The sequence below is a fragment of the Ahaetulla prasina genome, chromosome 16, assembly GCF_028640845.1.
Source record: "Ahaetulla prasina isolate Xishuangbanna chromosome 16, ASM2864084v1, whole genome shotgun sequence".
Classification (NCBI taxonomy): Eukaryota; Metazoa; Chordata; class Lepidosauria; order Squamata; family Colubridae; genus Ahaetulla; species Ahaetulla prasina.
Window position 1 is genome coordinate 14,139,422 of NC_080554.1, and position 5,827 is coordinate 14,145,248.

The window sequence follows — 5,827 nt, forward strand, 5'->3', positions numbered from 1 at the left end:
AGTAATACATTACACTCCTTCCCTCCCAGAAGGCACTTTGCCAATATTTGCATATTACTTCTCTCGTAGTCCTGCAGGTCGTGGGCGTCTCCTGACTCTCCCGGACCTCGCAGTTCACTGGAGTTGAGTCGAGCTTGCGGAGGGACTTTTCGTTCCTCTGAGCTCCTCCTCCCGGCCATCCGGCCCTGGATTATTCGCCCGCTCGGACCTGCTGTCCTCTAGAGGGACCGGAGGGTGTCGCTGGACCTCGCCTGACTCAGATAAGTCTCTGTTTGGTTCTTTGCTTACGCTTTCTGTTTGTTCTCGCTCCAGTCAGCTGTGGGGTTAATTAAATCATAGTCAGGGCTGGTCTCGCCTAATTCTGCCTTATCGCTCAATCTGTTTCTTAATTGATCTATGTGGCGCCCAGACTCTGCCATCGTCTAGTTCCACTAGATAAGATTTGGGGCCCGTTTGTCTATGACTATCCCCTCTTCCAGTTTGGGCCGTCGCTGTAATTATGTGCCCACACGAGTCTCCTATGTTTAACTCTCGGATTCTATCTGGTTTTGTTTTGAACCCGTCCTGTCGTGAGTTGGTGTAGCCGGTCTAGCGGGCACCGTAGCTTCCGCCCATTAATAGCTCGGCTGGGCTGCGGCGGTGGCCACACAGGGGTCCTGTGTTGACGGTTAGAATCGTCGATTGTGCCTGCCAATGCCGGGCCGCTTCGTGATAGCGCTTCTTCGCACTCCGGACAAAGCGTTCAGCAAGGCCGTTCGGCGCGGGGTGGAGCGCGCTGAGAGGCATGTCGGATGCCCTCTTCAGCCAGGTACCCTTCAAATAATGCTGCGGTGAACTGTGGGCGTTATCGGACACGAGGGTGTCCGGTAGCCCGTGCGTGGCGAAAAGGTGTTTTAGTGCTGAGATGACAGCTCCAGGGTTGTGGATTTCATTAGGATGATCTCCAGCCATTTGGAGAATGCATCCACCACAATTAGAAATGTTTGGCCGTGGAAGGGCGGCAAAATCAATGTGTATGCGGGACCAAGGGCCTTGGGGTTTCTCCACTCCAAAACTGGGGCCGTGGGTGGTAGTGGTCTGGATTCCTGACATACTTGGCATCGGCCAACCCTGTCACTGATTTCCCTGTCCATTAGGGGCCACCAGACATAGCTCCTAGCCAAACCCTTCATCCTCACAATTCCTGGGTGACCCTCATGCAGGAGTTCCAGAACTTTCCTCAGCTTCTCTGGAACTACCACCCTATCCCCCAGAGCAGGCACCCCTTGCACAGACAATTCCCTTTTTTCTTTACAAATTCCTTGAAAGCGTGCGCAGCGGGCATCCCTTGAACCCAACTGATTACAGTCCTTAAAACAACGTCCCGGTAGGAGGCCGAGCCACTTCCTGCGATGTGACTGGCCCCAGAGTCAAGAGTCAATTAGTAGAAGCAGGTGTGCCGGGGTGGGGTCCTCGATTTCCCTGGCAATGGGCATCTGCTCAATCGTCCGCATGCCCCAGCTCCTTTCAGGCCGATGCTGCAGCTTGTAAGTATGCGGCCAAAAAATAGTCCATCTGGTCAGTCTAGGTGAGAGTGCTACTGGCGTTGGGCGGTCGCCAGTAACCCCAATAGCGGTCTGTGATCAGTGACAATTTCAAATCTCTCCCAAAAGCGTATTCGTGAAATTTTTCACCCTGACACTATTAAAGCCTCCTATCTAGCTGGCTGTAATTCCTCTCAGCCGGGGACATCGTCGTGAATAGAGCTATAGGGGCTTCAGTGCCGTTTGGGAGTCTGTGGCTAAGTACAGCTCCTACTCCATAGGGGATGCATCACAGACCAATACTAACGGCAGTCTGTTGTTGTATTGTATTAACAGGCTATCGCTTGATAGCAAACTTTTACTGCCTCAAATGCCCTATTCTCTGACTTCCCCACGACCAAACAGTGTTTTCCAAGCAATTTATGCAGCGGTTCAGCAGTTGCCTTGTCTTTTAAAAACAGCGTAAAAGTTTACCAGACCCAGGAAAGCCTGGAGTTCTGTCTTGTTTTTGGGTGCTGGGGCTCTCTTTATCGCCTTGACTTTGCTCTCAGTGGGGTGAATCCCTTTTTGTCTATTCTATAGCCCAAAATTCAACAGATTCGACCCCTATCTGGCATTTTTTGCTTTAATCCTGCCGACCTAAAATGGCCAAAACTTTCCTTAAGCTTCCCAGTTCTCTTAAATCTTCCCTGATACCAACACATCATCGAAATAGGGTCGACTCCGGTAACCCTTGTAGGAGTCGCTCCATCAAATTTTGGAATAGCCCGGGGCCACTCACCCGAACTGTAACGGGTGCACTTAAAGGCACCCGGTGCGTTACAATGGTCTGGGCTTCAGCTGTGCTGGCATCTACGGGTAGCTGTTGTGCGCTTGTGCCAAGTCTAATTTGGCGAAAACTTGTCCGTGCCTAGTGAGTGCAATAAGTGTTGCACTACTGGAACTGGGTAGGCGCTCTTTTGCTTTGTTCAAGGTAGCCTTGTAATCAGCGCAAATTCTTATGGACCCGTCTGGTTTTATAGGGGTGACGATTGGCGTCTCCCATTTGGCATGGTCAACTGGCACTAGTATCCCCTGGCTGACTAATCTATCTAACTCTTTGTCGATTTTAGGTTTGAGTGCAAAGGAACCCTCCTTGCCTTTAACCTAATGGGAGCTATTAGGGGGTCTAAATTGAAGGAGATAGGGGTCCCCTTGTACTTGCCTAAACGGTCCTCGAATACGTCTGCGAATTCCTCCATTAGGGCGTTTGCAGGTTGCATCCGCTCGGTGGACGCCAGTCACCCCATTCCCAACGCCCGAACCAGTCTAGCCCCAGCAAGCTTGGCAAGGTTCCCTCGACTAACGTGATGGGCAGGGTCTTTTCGTATGTCCCGTGCCCGACCTCGGACGGTCGTTGTCCCTCGAACAGGGATGCGGTTGCCCTGGTAATCCTGCACCGGGCCGTTGTTTCTGTAGCTTGCGCTTTGCGATGTCGGCAAGGCTTTCACAAAAGTGTCCCAGGACATGATTGTGATAGCTGATCCTGTGTCTACTTCCAGTCGGCACGGTACGCCTTCAATTGTCGGGTTTGTGAAGATCTTTTCTTCGATGCGGGTAGCTGCGTGGTCTATGGTAACAGTCATTCGGTTTGACTTCGCGCTCTTTCTTTCCTGGCCAATCGCGGGTCGCCTTGCCGATCTCGCGCTCTGATTGGCTGGTTTGAAATTTCGGCGGGAATGTGGGGTTTGCATCTCTGACTCAGAGCCGCTCTGATTGGCCGATTTGAATTTTCGGCGGGAAGGTTGGGGTGCTCGGCAGACTTGAGCCAGGTGCCCCTTCCTTTCACACCGCCGGCAAATGGCGTCCCTGAACTTACATCTTTGGCGCTGATGTCGCCCCCCGCAACTTCCGCATTCCTCCGGGTCTTCCCTTGTCGATTTTCCGGTGTAGTGGACTTCTTCCTCCTCTTCGCTGGTTGACTCACGATAGGTTTCTTCGTGGTGGACTGTGCTCGGCTTTGCGCCCGCCATCGGCGTGAGTCGCTTTTGTAAGGTGTCTGCTGCATGGTTGGACATCTCATGGGCTCTCCCGTCCAGGCGTTTGCCAATGTCAGGTTGCTCTTGGCTAGCAACCGTCTCCTCAACGGATGTCTCTGACCCCCGTATAAGTTGTTCCAGCAGCTCTTCGTCCAGATCGCGGTACCGCAATGCTTGGAAGGCTTGTCTCAGGGCTGCCATGTAGTCGCTGATAGACTACTTTCTTGTTGCCTCGCTCCCCAAACTCGTGCCGTCGAGCGTATTTGGACGGGGCTGGTGTCAGTGATTCTTTAGGAGGGTCTGAAGGGTCTGCCGATCGGATTGTAGCGGTGTTGGCTCCCCAGGGCTTCTCTGACGGCGATGACTGCGGACCCACAGTGGCTTAGGAAGTAAGCCCGTTATGTTGTCGGCGACTCCTAGCTCGTTTGCCTCCAGGAAACTTTCGAAACGGGTCATATAGATTCCCCATTTCTCCTGGGCCGGGTCAAACGGAGCAGGTGGCGCGTAGCCGGTCATCGCTGCATTCGCCATCACCTTGCTGGGTTTGATTCTCGTAGTGAGTTCAGCTCTGTTCTGGTACTCTGCCTCAAGATCCCACCTTCGTCGCCAATGTTAAGTTTGGGTATTGACGAGGCAGGAGACCAGGTTAGTGACAACAGCTCTTTAATAACGGGTGACCCAGCCAAAACTCTGGAGAAAAACCTCTCCTTATATACACTTCAGCCTGAGGCTGCATCCAATCAGAGACGAGATATTTCCCGCCTAAAACTCCCGCCAAAACTTACAGACTTCAGCAACAGAGTGGACAACGCCTGGAAAGCTCTACCCGATTCCGATGTTACATCCTCAAACCCTCACAGCTTCAACCTTAAACTGTCTACTGTGGACCTCAGCCCATTCCTAAGCGGTCCATAAAGGGAGCATGCATAAGCGCACCAGCATGCCCACTGTCGCTGTCCTACTGTCCCCATTTATTTGCATTCATTTCCTTCATTCATGTCCATGTCCATATTTATACCTACTGCCTTGAACATCAGTGGTGGGTTGCTCCCGGTTCGGTCCGGTTCTTGCGAACCGCTAGTAATGGCAGTGGGAGGCTCCACCCACTCGCCCCGACATCATCACTAATGATCTGCGCATGTGCAGAAGCTTCTGTGCATGCGCACTCCCATTGCGGTAGTAAAAGTAAGTGGAACCCCACCCTGATGTACATGTTTGACAAACTAATAAAAGAAATAAAGAAATAAGTTGTGGATGCTCCAACACTGCAAGTTTTTAAGAAGAGACTGAACAGTCATTTGTCCAGGATGGTATAAGAAACCTGCCTTGGGGAGTGGGTTGGACTAGAAGACCTCCAAGGTCCCTTTCAACTCTATTCTAACTTCACAAGGCCATCTGGGAGAGGGGAAGCAGCCCTTCATGGGGATATGGCAGAAGGAAGTGGCTGCCAGGGAAGGACCTTCCTGGGATTATATAGAGGCCCTCCATCCGAAAACTGTTGGAGGGCCATGTGACATAAGCAGCTAGCAAGAAAACAGCTTTCTTCTCCTTCTGCATAGCTTGCAATTTGAGGTTTAGCAGGCACAGTGGCTGAGGCAGCAGAATTCTAAATACCCATCATTTGGTAAGTGCCTTCTCCATTACAAATAATTGGAATAACATGAAAATAAGAGAGTGCAACATAATGGAATAAGAAACGAATCTCTAAAATAAAAAAAGGAGGGACTTCTGATTACCTTTTACACTCCCTGTATGAAAAGCAAACAGAGCCCTTCTGTGGTGTCTGAGTTTGGGCTACAGGCCATTTTTACAGCTGTTTTGTAGTGGTTGGTGGCACTATTGGGGAGTGACTCTGCCCTGTAGATGGGCAAGTGATGCCTGCCCTCCAATCTCAGCTCTGATGCCCTTCTAGATTCTGCCAGATGGTTTTACTTGGGGTTTGGCTCAGCTGATGCAACAGGAAGGCCAGCCATGCAACCCACTATAAGTGGGCAAGCAGTTAGAGCAGAGGCCGCCAGCTCCTTCCCTTCCTTGGGAATGAACCAGAGGTGGGTTTCAACAGGTTCTGACCAGTTCTGGAGAACCGGTACCGGAAATTTTGAGTACTTCAGAGAACCGGTAAATACCACCTCTGACTGGTCCCACCCACATCTATTCTTTGCCTCCCGAGCCCCAGCTGATTGGGAGGAAATGGGGATTTTGCAGTATCCTTCCCCTGCCATGCCCACCAAGCCACGCCCACCAAGCCACACCCACAGAACCGGTAATAAAAAAATTTGAAACCCA